Raw genomic sequence first — 14,918 nt, forward strand, 5'->3', positions numbered from 1 at the left:
CACATAGCTATTTAAATGTAAATGAATTAAAATTAAGTAAGAATAAAAATTTTATTTCTCAGTTGTGCAAGGTACATGTCAAGTGCTCAAGAGTTACGTGTGCCTAGCATTTATCATATTGGCAGCTCATATATAAAACACTCTCATCTTCATAGATGTTCTATCGGACAGTGTTTACGTGATTGTGGGAGCTGATGAAGGAGTCTACACAAAGCTGTTTGCTGTCTTTGGTTGTAGTGTTGAGTCTAAAGTCACCATAGATCAGCCAGAAGACACTCAAGATAGAAAGCTGGACTTGGATGAGAGCAGGAACAGACTTGGAACCTGCAGGGGCAAACTGGAATTCATGAACAACTGGAATCCTCAAAGACAGACTGGATCTGCATGTGTCTCTCATTACCTCCGACCTTGATAATGCAGGAGAAACTGGCACCCTTCATGGAGCTGCATGTGCACTTGGCTTAGGACTTGGAGGGACTAAAGAAGGAGATCTGGCAGGAGCTGGAGTCTGGGTGCTGCCTCACGCCAGCAAAGTGAGCCAGTAGAGTTACCACCGTGCCTGGAGCCCTGCATTGTCCTTCAGAACCGGAAAACCGTGGCTGGTTTTCAGTGTGGTCAATGATATACAGCTTCACTGCTGTATTCCAGATCTTGTGCAACATTTCTCTGAGGCCGACAGTAACCTGAATCATGCAGGATTCTGGAAAACAGATCCTGCTTAGCTGACTTGACATCGTACAAAGTCATCACAACTGCTCAGCAGGTCCGGACACCAAGTCTGCATTGAAGGCAGAGGGTGAGGGAGAGACAGCGCCTGTGAGCTTACTCTCTCTTGTGCCTGTTTCTTCATCGGGAGAGCAAAAGGTTTTCCAAAAACATCCCAGTAGTATTTCGTCTTATTAGCTATAACTAGGTATGATGGCTAACCCTTAGCTTTAAGAGAGGCTACAAAGGGGGCTATTGAACACTTCCGTCCTCTTCTAGAGTAGAGGCAGGCAAGGAATGCTGTTGTGTTAGTCACACAATGGTGTCTGCTGCAGATCTGCACAGTGCATTACCCACTCTCAACTCCTAAGAGGACCCGGAAAGGAAGCTTGAGAATACCTATTCCAAGAACACCCATTTCATTCACATTTGTGGAAACTGAGGTACAGAAAGGACACAAAGAGTTAGTGCAGTAAAGCCAGGGTATGGAAGCCAGACCATCTAATTTACATCTCAGGCCCCTGTATATTGCCTACTCTGTCCTTTTAAGGCCAGAAAGGAGCACATGGCAAGATCCCCAATCCTCAGTACTGCATTTGAACTCATTGGCTAATCGCTCAAAACAATTTCAATGTTATCCTGTGACTGACATTTTGGTAAAGTTTGAAAAGGTTGCACATACCCAGTATGACTAAAAATGGAAATAGTTTCCAGACTGACGGGTGTCAGAGGGGAGGAGAATTGGGGGATGGGTGAAAAAAAGATAAAGGGGTTAAACAACAACAACAACTGAGTGTGTGTGTGTGTGTGTATAAAACATAGACACAGACAACAGTATGGTGATAGCCAGAGGGAAAGGAGGTGGAGGTAGGTGCAAGAGGGCAAAGTGAGGATTAAAGGGGGACAGAAAGAGACTTTACAAGATGAGCGCACAATATATTGTGCAGTTGTTGTTCTGTTGAGATACACACTTGAAATCTGTATGGTTTTGTTAACCAATGTCACCCCAATAAACTAAAAAAAAAAAAGATGGAAATGGTCTCGCTGTTGGTGAGAGCATGAGTGGTAGAAATAGTTAATTTATTATTAAAATTTTTGAATATGCTTCAGCCTAGAAATAATAAAAGGTATTGCCCCAAGGAGACATAATCTGATAAATACACAAAGATTGTACATGGAGAGAGAGAGAAAGCAGAAGGAATGTTCCTTATTGCAAGAATCTAGAACAAATGCCCCCCGCAATACAGGACTGGTTTAATACATTTTATACACTTATGCAACAGAATATACAGTCATTAAAAAGGATGATGCTTGTCTATATTTATTGATAATGATACTTATTACCTGTTGAATTAAAATCATGTATACTATTCTAGTCACAAAAAATTATATGCATAAGTATTTACATAGAGAAGCATCTAGAAGGATGTTTAGCAAAATATTAATTGTAATTTCTCTGTGGAGTACTTTCTTTTTTATGCCTGTCTCTTTTGGCTGATTTTTTCCCTCTAATTATGTATTACCTTTATATTAGGGAATGAAAAGAAGCTGCTTTTTATTTAGAAAAAAATTAATCATGAGAGGAGACCGTCTTTTCTACTTGGGTAAAGGCAGGAATTTAGATGCTAATGTTTTAAACTCTCTTCCAGTTCTATGCTTTAATGAGTGGGGAGGTCCTGTGGTTGTTTGAGACTGATCAAGAAGACTGGAGGTGCTACTACATACTTTCACAAGGGTTTTGCAATTCTCCTACATATTTGAAGCCTGGAAATCATCATATATTATTCACATTTCCAGAGATGGTGCCCTGTCCCACTTCAAGTGACTGTTTTGTCATTAGACTCTTTTCATCTCTTAGTGCCATTGCTTGACCCAATTCTGACATTACCGACACAAGGAAGTCCCTCTCTTATAAATGTGGTAACAAGTGAACCAAAGTGTCAAAAAGAAACAAAAAAAGCAGTCAAGAGGAACCAACTTTGAGATATGTTCAAAAAATTAAGGGAAATTGTGAATGTGCAGGTAAAGAATCTTAATAGAGAAACCAAAAGTATGAAAAAGAACTAAATGGAAATTGTAGAAGTGAAATTTATAGCAGCTTGGAGTTGGCAGAAGAAAGGGGGGACTTGAAGACTAATCATGTCTGCTAGCCTTTCTTTCCATGTCACCATTACTTTTGAACTCATGGGAAATATTCTCCCTCTTTCCATACCACAGGAAGCTTAGATAATCCTTTTCTTCTGCCTGTCCTGTTTCTACCCGAGAAGTGAAGCGTAGGTTTTTTATGCTCTCATAGTCCTCAAACCCCTCTGAAATTTGGGGGGCACAGAGCCACATTACCTAGGAAACCCCTGTGTTAACATTCTAGCTCTCTTGTTCTCTTGCACTTCACCTCCCCTCCTTCATAGCCTATGGAAGTTGTTGGGGGTGGGGCGGGGATAAATTGTGCAACTTTGCTCTTCCTCATCTCTGATCTGGTCTCCTCTAGGCCTGTTCTCTCAAGTCATAGCCAAGAATTGATGCTGATGTTGTGTTACATTGTCCTTTCTCTGAGGCAGTAAGCATAGAATGCCCCAGCTGCTGCTAAAACCAGGGGAGGTCTGGAGTATCAGGAAGTACTGGGCAAAAAATACACAGGTTAGTACCCGGCCACCAATGCATTCATGTAGGCATGTGTATGTGTACTCAGGACAGCAGGATTTATCACAACCTCACAAAATTGTTTGAGAAACAACTTGATGAAGTCTTTGTAAAACCCTGAGTCAATAAAAACTGTTTTACAAATGGATGTAAGAGTACAACAGTTCTCTTGTCCTCAGACAGGAAAAATCAGAAAAGTAAACCCATAACACTTTGTTAGCACCAGGATGAATCATTCCAATCATGTTAGGAAAACAAAGTGCCTGTGATTCTAAATTTCTGTTTTAGACGGATAAAACACAAAGAACCCAATATAATTATGAAAATTCTCTTCTTTTAGAAAGGTTTGCTTCTAAAGATAGAACAAAATTTAAGGCAATAAAGCACATATAACACAAAACTAAGGCTATGGTTGTTCACTTTGTTGGTAAAGAGTAACAACTCATTACAGGAATTTTGGAAAAAAGAAGGTAAAAAATGTCACCCATTAATATATCCATCAAAAATAGCCACTCCTAACACTTTGATGTGTTTCCTTCCATTTTTCTTCTATGTGCTTTTGTTTTCATAGTTGTGATAATATTGTTGATAATTTTCTACTGCCTTTTAAAAGCTTAACATTATAATGAATATCTCACATTACAAAATATCTATGCTGAGACCCAGACATTGCATTCTTAGAATACTATAAGCCACTATTTTATTCACTCAGCCACGACTTATTAAGGCATATATTTACTGAGGCAGCACAGTATAGTTTCAAGAGCATGTGTTGTAGAGTCAGATTGCTTTGAATTCAAATTTTAGTTCTGTCCTTGGGCAAGTTACCTCATTTCTATGTCCTTCAATTTCCTCATCTGTAATATGGGGACAGTCCTTACCTCATAGGCTGTGGTTGAACTGAGGTCCTGGCTCATAGGTATCACTCAGCAGATGTCAGCTATTTTATTACTGAGCCACGTCCTGAGTAATGCTAATATGGACCCTTCCCTAATGAAGCTCATGAGATGACGATAATAAAAAAAGACTACAATTTATTAAGAGTTTACTACATCCCCTAAACTGTTAAAAGTTAATTATCTCATTAACTTTTTAAAAATTGTGTCTTCTTTTCTTAAAATTGAAGTATGATTGACATAGAAAACACTGTATGTATTTAATACATACATTCCTACTATGGGTCAAAAAGGTGAAGGGCCGAAGCAGTACAAATTGGTAGTTATAGAACAGCCACAGAGCAGTGGGTTACAGCGTAGGGAGTGTGGTCAATGATACCCAGAGGAGTGTGTGTGGGGCCAGGCGGGTACGTGCAGCAGCAGGGGGACCCCTCTGTAATCAGTACATGATTTTCTAACATGTCTCATTAATTTTAAACATTCTGTAGGAAGGGTCAGAGATATTCTCATTTTACAGATGAACAGGATAAATGCTCAAAGTTGTAAGTATAAGGTATTTCTTTTCAGTATTGTTTGTATGTTACCTTTAGGAACTAACTAAATGTCCAGTAGAAGAGAGTTCTATAATTACATTATGTGTACCTATTCAATGGAATATTTTGCCTCTATTTAAAAATATGGCTCTGCATTTATTTATATGGGTAGATATCTACAGCGTTAAATGAATGAAGTGCGTCTCGGAACACTATGTATAATATGATTTAATTTCTGTAAAAATAAACACTGAGATATATGACTGGTGAACTTTCCATAGAAAATAGTTCCATTATGTACTCCCCACTGTCAACTTTTCTTCATAAATGTCAAACTTGTTAAAATTTGGTTTATTAAAAGATCAATGATCAATTTTAAAACAATTAGGTTGTTATGATCTTAATAAGTGATAAATATTTAATGCCTATCTATTAATATTTAATAGATAACTGTGCCAGTTATCTATTTCTGTGTAACAAATCACTCCAGAATTTAATGGTTTAAAACAGTCATTTTATCTTCTAATGATTAGTGGTTTAGTAATGTTGGGCGGGACTCAGCTTGGTGATTCTGTGCTGGTCCGAATGGGATCATCCTAGTGGCTGAAGTGAGCTGGCGGCTAGACTGGGGAGTGGTCCGTCTAGGAGGCCTCATCTGGTAGCGCTTGTCTCATTTTCCAGCAGGCGAGCCGGAGCTGGCTCCTGCGGTGGCATAGTGTTCCAAAAGGGTGAAGCTGGGAGCTGTGAGGCCAAGACTTGGAAGTTTCACACCTCATTTCACTGCATTCTATTAGTCCGAGCCAGTCCCAAGGCCAGCCTGGATTCGAGGGGCTGGGAAAGAGACCCTGTCTCCTGATGAGGGAAGCGTGCACAGGGGAGGGAGGTATTATGGCAGCCATTTTGTAAACAGTCTGGCACTTTTACTATGAATTCTATATTTATTATAATTACTGTATTTAACATAGCAGCTCTATTTTATTTAAGATGAAAACAAAAAGTATTACTCATAGAAAATTCCACTCTTTGGCCATGCTATCATACTTTGAACTCCTGACTGATTTTTCACTGTCAGAAAGTAGCTATCACATGACATAATTTTAAAAAGGGGTGAAAAATGAGTTTATGCCTTGGAGGTTCAGCCACTTCCTTTTTTCCATTTCTGTTACCTGCCCCCAGGATCCACCTCTTGTATCACAAACTAAGAAATACCAAATCCTCACTCCCCCTTCTCCTGAGCTTTCACGTTTTCTTTTTTCCTGTGAGAAATATATCGTAGAGTAACCAAGTAGCCCCAGTTGATGACAGAAAGTTCTATTTTACAGAAGAATACTAGCCAAGAACGTAAAAGGAATGACAGAATTAGAAAATCCTTATTCTGTCACCTCTATTAAAAGGATAGATTTAGAGTATTCAATTGCTACTAAATATTTAAATCTGTAATTGATGGGAAGTAGATATTCTTGTAAGACCACAAAATAATACCACAGAGTATTATTCACTTCATGTTGGGTGCAAGGGGTACCCTGACTTTTGTTCAATAAAAGTCTCAGACTACAACCCTAACCTGGTGGTGAATCTTAGCAGCCAGTTAATAGGTATCTTCTCTGATATGATGGAAATGCAGCATGAAGTACAATACAACAAGATCTATGATATATTTTCACTAAAACAAAAATTAACTTGAATGCATGAAGTTTTTAGTTTTAACTTTCAGATTTAAATTTTGGGGTTGAAGAACAAGTTGAATGGTATGACAAGGTGGCAAACAGACAAACTCAGACTGTGGGACAGTTGACTGGGTCTTCAACAAGTGATATTCATGAAAAAGAAAAAAAAGAGGGAATGTGCTAGATCAAGAGACTTCAGAGACATCGCGATCAGATAAAAAGCATGGCCGCAGATTGAGTTGCGGTTTGAACAAATGAAATAGAAAGGACACTTTGGGAACAAATTGCGGAGTTTGAATATCAATCAGGTATCAGGAAAAAGAAAATGTATTGACATGGAAAGTTGGAGAATCTTAATAAAATAAGCAGATAAAGCAGCATAGTATGTCTCACTTCAGTGACACATATACACATAAACGTCTTGAAGGAGACACTCTAAGTTGTTAATAATGGTAATTTCTTGGTGGCGTGAATATGATGTGTTATTTCAGTTTTACTTCTCTAGTTTTTTGTAAATCTCCACAATGCACACATCCTTTTTAATAATAATAATAATAATAATAATAAATACTAATAAATAGAAGGAGGCAGTGACTCAAAGTGCGAAGATGACTGAGGAGGCCCCTGTGGGAGGTAGTAAAGTATAGCACCTTCATTTGGGGCAAAAGTTCCACATCTGGGATGGAAGTCCAGAGTCCTGGCCTTTCAATTCATCCATCAGACTGCATCCAATACAGGGAGTAAGATTCCTGAGCAAGCTGTCCCACATAGATGAGTTTCTATGGGCCATTTCCACCTCTGGATTCCATGAGAAATAGTCCTTCTTGCTCCTTCTCTGCCTGAGACCAGAAAGATACTAGGACTTGTTATATTGTCTGAGGTTTTCATTCTTCAGGTCCAGGACGAGAAAAAGAGTTCTCAGGCTCCTACCATCCCCACCTGTTGTTGCCATCGAGGTATAATAAACTTGGAAGGAGAGAGAAATGCTTTTGGAGAAGCCGTGGCTCTTCATTTTGTTTTTGGTTCCAAGTAGTTGTAAGGCAAAGCTGGATTACAAGAAAGATATTATGCACATTAATTAGGGCTTTTGAAATTTAAATTTAACAAACAGATGAGAAAGGTTAGAGTGAACTCAGAGCTGGAGAATGGCTGAGCCCCGATATAACCTGAGGACCTTCCAAAGCTAAACCCCATCTCCTCTGGCAACTAGCAAAGCAGGAGACATACATTTCAGGCCCCAACTGGTCCCTTGATCAGATTTATCCTGCCTACACAGACCCCGAGTCAAAGTAATCACACACCAAAACTGCAAATTCTTTCCTTATCCTGGTGCTCTGTGGAACCCAACTTTAACAGGATATTAAAAACAAAAACAAAAAACACACTTCCCCCAAAACAGAACCATTACATGGGGCCATAGCACTATTCTTTGGAATTCGGGGGATAGATTAGATTGTAATTCCATGGCAGAAACATTAGGGTTTTGCGAATAATTTACACCCTTGATTTTTCTTTTACCATCTTTCTCTCTTTTGGGACCTTTAATTCAAAAGATTATATACTCAACCCAAGAAAATCTGTCATTTAAGTGCAGCGCTAGTAATAGAGACAACATTATTTATAGCTAGAAATTGCTTTCTGTATCCTTAAGACTAAAGAAAACACACTAGATTGATTATCTTTGAAGTCCCTTGTAGCTCCAAAATTCTTGACTCCTGGTTGTTGCAGATCAATTTGCGGTTATGATGCATTTTAAGCACTTGTGCTCCCTCTAGAGGAGCAATGTAAGAACATCAGGGCTGGAGACTTGTCAAAAGTTTGGAAGTTACTGATAGGAGGTGAAGGAATCGAGCAAAGAGGAAAAAGGACTCATCCTGGACATGGACGACAGGGTTGTGATTGCAGGGGGAAGGGGCTATAAGGGGGGTAAATGGTAATAGAAAAAAAATACAAAAGCATATAAACATAGTCCTGTGAGGACTCACTCTTGAAGGGAGAAAAAAAATATTTTTGGAAGTTAAATTTTGGTGTCATTTAAAAGAGAAAGAACCCATTTGGAAACAATCGGGAAATTAGAGTTTTAATTAACTATATAATTAACAGCCAAGTTTTAATTAACTATGATTTTTAAGTTACAAAAGTAGTTATTCTCCACAATCATGCCACTTTAATATGATTCCTGTTTCTAATTTGAAATAATGTCTTTTCAGATTTGTCTGCCATACAATACACAGAAAATACTGCATCCTGCCTTTTCCCCCTCTCATTGTATTTTCTATTTCAAAAATCCAAAGAGCATGAAAAGATAAGATACTAAGGATTTATCAGGTCAAAATCTAAGTGAAAATGGGAATCTAAAGGGAAAACAGAACACTGACATCGTTTTTGCTTCTGAGGACCTCTGCCAACTAAGGAAACTTGTTTTTTATTTTTTATGCTTACTCTGGGCCTACATGTTCAGAAATTAAAATCTAAGTTCTGGTAAAGATGGCAAGTGTAATAGGAAACCTCCTCCATAAGGTTAGGGTCCCAAAGGGCTACTTCCTCAGGTTGAGAATGAACCAGAAGTAAACCTACTTTCACTCTAACCCCACTCCCAGGAGGCTGTAATAAAAACAAAACTCTTTGATATTGAAGAGTACAGAGGGAGAAAAGAAAAGATAAAAGAAGATCCTTGTCTCTGGGAAGTTATAACCACATACTGACAGTCTCTGTGAGTTTGTAACACCTCCCCTGAGTGGTCCAAAAAAAGTCTCCTGCCCCAAATTGGCGAAAAGTTGTCCTGGACTGATGCGAGTCCTGATTAATGCAAATCTTCTCTGATGAAGGCACCATTTTCCTAGGCATCACAAAATCTCAGAAATAGGGGCAGTTAGCATATCAAGCTCACCAGGAAATGGCATATTATAAACCAGAATCAGCAGAAACACACCTGCAATGGCTTCAGGTGTCCTTCATTATCTTAAGTCTCATATTGAGTTCCAGGAACCAAGTAGATTTGGATTTACTAGAATTTCCACACTGTGCAAAATTTTGTCACACACTGCCCAAAGCCCCAAACTCAAGAACCTAATAGATTCAAATGGTGAAACTCAACAAGCAAAAGGCAGGCAATCTTTTATAAATAGGAAAAGATCTGAACGGACAGACACCTCACAGACACAGATATCCAAAGGCCAATAAACATGGGAAAAGGTGCATCTAAGGGATATGCAAATTAAAACAACAATATGATACTACTATACAGTCTCAGAATGGCTAGACTGAAATAGAAAGGCAATACAAGGTATTGGTGAGCATGTAGACTAACTAGAACTGTTGTACACTGCTGTAGAAATCAGTACAATCCATTTTGGAAGACAGCTTGGCAGTCTTTACTAGGGACAAAGCTTATTACCTGGCATTTACATTCACAGTTGTATCCTGAATAGCTATGTATGCATGTTTTTGCAAGAGATGTGTACAACAATGTTTATTACTATTTCTAATAGACCCTACTAGAAATAACTTAAATGCCTATCAAAAACAGAATAAATTAATCTATGATAGTAAATTTATACAGTGGCATATAACATGCTACAACAATGAGAACTTAAAAAAAAACCTATCTGAACAATATGGATCATTTCATGAGCATAATGCTGAATGAAAAAAGCCAAGTGGTATATACTATGTGATTCTATTTATATAAAGCCACAAAGCAGACAAAATTAATATATATCAAGAAAGTAGTTACCCTTTGTGGGTGAGGTTAACAACTAAAGGGGAATTTTAGAGGAGTATGGGCTGGTATTGTTTGTTGATCTGGGTGCTGGTTACTTAGGTGTTTACTCCATGAAATTAATTCCACTGTCTACTTATAATTTGTATACTTTTCTGTATGTGTATTATATACTTTATATACTTTAATAAAAATTGAAACCTTTACAAGGAGATACTGAAGAAGACCTAAGTAAATTGGGAGTATACCAGAGTGATCAGTAGATCTAGGCAATTCCAATACCCCAGAGGTTTTTTGTTTGTTTCTGGTGGAATTTGGCGAGCTTATTGTAAAATGTATGTATACAAAACATTAAGATCAGCAGGGCCCACTTGCAAAAGCACTGGATGGAAGTATTTAGTGTACCAGCTATTGTAAAACCACAGTAACTAAGATAGTAGGCCAATGGAATCATATTGACAGACTAGAAATAGACACTTGAATTTGGAAACTTGATATGCGACAGAGATGATACTTAATATCTATGGGGAAAGGATAAATGTTTCAATAAAAAGTTCAATGGGAGACAACTGGTTACTTATGCTGTAGAATACAAAATTGGATATCCATATCACACCACACACAAAATAATTGCAGGTGGATGAAAACCCAAGAGTGAAAGGAAAAACTATAAAACTTTTATAAAATAATATAGAAAACATTTCATGATTTCAGGTTAGTACAAATTTCTCAAACAAGACATAAAAAAACTTAACCATAAAAGAAAAGCTTAATAAATTGGATTCTAGTAAAACAAAACTTCTATTCATTAGAAGTCATCATAGAGAGAGACTGAAAAGAGAGATTATAGAATGGGAAAAGATCTTTGCAATACATATAACTGACAAAGTAACAGCAGACGGGACATCTGCAAATCAGTAAGAAAAGATAGACATGAAAAACATAAGTAAAAAACTTGAACAGAAGTTTTATAAAAAGACAACTTCCAAACAGCCAACAAATGTATGAAAAAGTGTGCAACACTGTTATTATTACCAAGGAAAACACAGTCAAACCTCAATGAGCTACCATTATAATCTTACCAGAATGTTGAAAATAAAAAGTGGCAAAGAAGTGGAGTAATGGAGCTATCAAACAATGCTGGTGGTCATGTAAATTGGAAAACAATTTTTATAATACAATAAAGTCAAATATGCACATATCCTACAATCCAGCAATTGCACTCCTGGGTACATGCCATAAACATACTCTTTTACATGTTCAATACAATATATGATAAGAATAGTCAAACCAGCAGTATTTGTAACAGGGAAATCTGGAAATGACCCAAATGTTCATCGGTAGCATATGATATGTTCATACAATAGAACACTATTTAGCAATGAAAATGTATGAACTGCAGCTCACATACAGTGAGGCTGAATCTCAAACATAATAGGCTGTGGATGCACTGGCCTGTCCAGATCCCCTCTTCCAGGCCAGTGTACCCACCCCTCAGCTCCTGCGTATATTGATTGATAATGGCTCACGACCGGCCAATACTCCACAAAACTGCCTTTAGCATAAAGGGTACGTACCCCCAGCACGCTCTGGCCAAAGACTTCTTCGTGACATGCCGTCAGAGTATCTCAGCAGGAATAACACTGTGATGGGATTCATGTTCCAGAGCTCCCTTGGCGATCAGGATGAAGCATGATCTTATCCTTGCTTAGTTCCTGGCCCTGCCCTGTCCTGCGTGCTTCACCGCCTTTTTCCTGGGAGTATGAGCTCCACATAGCACATAGACCTGACTCCCTGTCCTTGCCTCTGCATGTGAGGAATCCAACCGGAGACATATTGCTAAGCTAGAGAGAAAAACACTAAAGAGTACATGTATTATGGTGCGCACACAGGTGGAAAAACAAAGAAGAGCAAAGACACGTTCAACAGTCAGGATAGTGTCCGCCCCCACGAGCCGCGATCAGGGAAGGCACGCAGGGCTTCCGGTCCTGGCAGTGTTCTATTTCTTGACCTGCCTTGTGTCTACATAAATGTTTACTTTGTGATTATTATTTATTGCATATGCATGTTTTATGCACTATTTGGTATGTATTATATACACAAAAGGAAAAATTTCCAAGTAAAATTTTTTTTTTGTTTCAACTCAGTAAATAAAAATGTATTTCCCAATCAGAGGAGATGAACTGTTCAATCCCTGCTTTCTTACATTTGTTGAGATTTTCCTTGTAGTCTAATATTCAATCAAGGCTTGTAAGTATTTCATATATCATATCTATCAATAAAATATTATGGATTTACATATAATTTGTATAGCCATTAATTTAACAGTGATATGTTTTCTATGACTGCAAGAAAAATTATCCCAAAATTTAGTAGCTTAAAACATCTTTTGGCTTGAGTGGCTGTAGGGGCTGCAGGAGCCTGTGGGCAGGGTCTGCGGTGGCGATGGGCTGGTGGTGGGGAAGGGACAGCGCTGCCACCCTTTCGCCTGCAACACGTGCCCCCATATGCACATCATCAGCAAGGTGACACATAGGAAGTATCCAAAGCTTAAAGAAGTGGATGATGTGCTTGGTGGAGCAGCTGCCAGGGAGAATGCTGACTCTGTGCAGAGATATGTCCCAAACATGAGCATCCTTGTGCCTACTTGTGCGGTTTCAGACCTGCTCTGCAGATGAGCCAGTGACCACCTTCTGCAAGTGCTGCAGTGCTCGGTGTGGACACTGCTAGAGGGACGAGGGCGAGGCTGGCCCAGCTGCACCAGCGTCCATTTACCTTATTCCCGAGAGTGGGTTTCCCGCTGGGAGTGATCACTGGTGTCCTGAGGGTCTTTGCTGGCGTGATGGGAAGCTCCTCCTTTTAAGGCTGCTGGCCAGAGTGTCAGGAAATGCATAGCCCATCTGCCAGTCAGTGGATGAACTCCTGAATACCAAGGGAGTTTCTGTGTTGGAGAAGGGTAGTCCACAACTCTATACATTCTGTTTAAGGTCATGTTCATTCATCTTTTACATTTATTGGGCAATTAACATTCTTTTACCATCAACCAACACTCGAATATTTATATCATCTGCACAACTAAAAAAGTAAAATTTATTTAATACATTAGTTGTTTCTAATTATTTAACTGTTAATTACAAACTTATTTAATCAAAATTTATTCTGAACATTTAATTAAAATGAAAACTTAAACAAGCAAAAAACGTTTCTTATCTCGCATTTTCTGTGGGTCAGGAATTGGGTGCAGCCTAGCTGGGTCCTGTGGGTCTCTCACGAGGGTGCAGCCAAGGTGCTGGCTGGGGCTGCAGCCACCTCAGGGCTGGACTCGGAAGGCCCCACTTCCAAAAAATGCCCTTTTGGTTGTTGGAGGATTCAGTTCCTCATGGTTTGTTGCATGAAGGGCCAGCTCCTTGCTGCCCGTAGGCTGGCAGGCTCCTTCAGCTTTTTGCCATGTAATCCTCTCACAGCATGGCAGTTGGCTTCCATAAGAACAAGCAAGCAAGGCAGAACCAGAGTCTTTTTTGTTACCTAATCTAGAGTATAACATCCCACATGTGTTTTGCTTTACTCCACTCATTAGAAGTGAAGTCTCTAGGTCTAGCTCACACTTGAAGGAAACGATTATGCAAGGGCATGAAGACCAGGAGACAAGGATCCTTGGCAACTCTATTAGGAGCTGCCTACTGCAATGACATAACTCACCAATTGGTTTCTCCTTCGTTGTTTTGGAGCATCGCTAACCATTGTTAAATAAATAAAATCCTGCAGCTCCCCTGTTCTGTTAATTAAACTTTGGGACATTGAAACACAGGCTAGGGGAGAAGGTTGGGTAGAAAGCATTAATCTATTCATTTACCTCACAGCCTACAAAAATGAAAAAAAAAAATGAAAAAGAAAAAAAAAAAGAAAGGAAAAAAAATAAATAAATAAAATCCTGACTGATACTCATCCTGGATCACAGTATGCAGAGTTTTGCATGTATGAAAGCAGCTGGATCCCAAACCACCGTCTAATAGCCAGATATTGTCTTTATTATGACTTTGGAGGTCATATTTTAAAAACTGTTCATTTTCTCTGGCTACAATGCCATTTTACACATGGTATGTATCTTTTGCAGCCACTAAAACCTCTTGTTGAACATCTGTCTGAGCTGCTCTGGGGGAGCGCTGCATGTCTTTTTCGAGGTGCCTTTAAGGTCGTCAAAGTGAATTATAGGTCTGTATCATAGTCTATGCTTAAAAATGGACTATTAGAAATAGAAACATATTTAAACAAATGTCTCTTTGTCTGTTTGATCTACTTTTGATTGATGGTGGGGCATGAAAATCATTAATGACAATGGGGAATTTTTTCATTTTTCATGGTTTTAGTGCTTTTGTCCTTTGTACTTTAATTACCATATTATTTAGGCAACATAAGTCCATGCTGTGAGGTATTCACTACTGATTGTATCTTATAGCCACAGGTTGACTTTTTAAAACTTACTGCCTTAAGTTCTACTTTGCCTGATGTGACTTTAAAAATAATTACATTTCACATAATTAAAAGTCTCTAAAGTATGTTTTAATACTTTACATGATGTAAATAATCAATAAATAAATTTTATTGATTAGTTTTTATTTATTGATTTTATATATATATATTTTAGAGAGGGAAAAGAAGAAAGAGGGGGAGAAAGAGAGGGCGGAAACATTGATTCGCTATCCCACCCATCCGTGCCCTCATTGGCTGATTCCTACATATACCCTGGCCGGGGACC

The 14,918-nt window shown here is 38.6% G+C and overlaps 1 pseudogene; it reads left to right on the forward strand.

The window, feature by feature from the left end:
* The first annotated feature begins 13,919 nt into the window (after positions 1–13,919).
* LOC129066129 (uncharacterized) lies at positions 13,920–14,031 on the forward strand (annotated as a pseudogene).
* Positions 14,032–14,918: the final 887 nt, after the last annotated feature.

The sequence above is a fragment of the Pteronotus mesoamericanus genome, unplaced genomic scaffold (assembly GCF_021234165.1).
Source record: "Pteronotus mesoamericanus isolate MK-2021 breed Mesoamerican mustached bat unplaced genomic scaffold, CSHL_Meso_final contig_182, whole genome shotgun sequence".
Taxonomy (NCBI): Eukaryota; Metazoa; Chordata; class Mammalia; order Chiroptera; family Mormoopidae; genus Pteronotus; species Pteronotus mesoamericanus.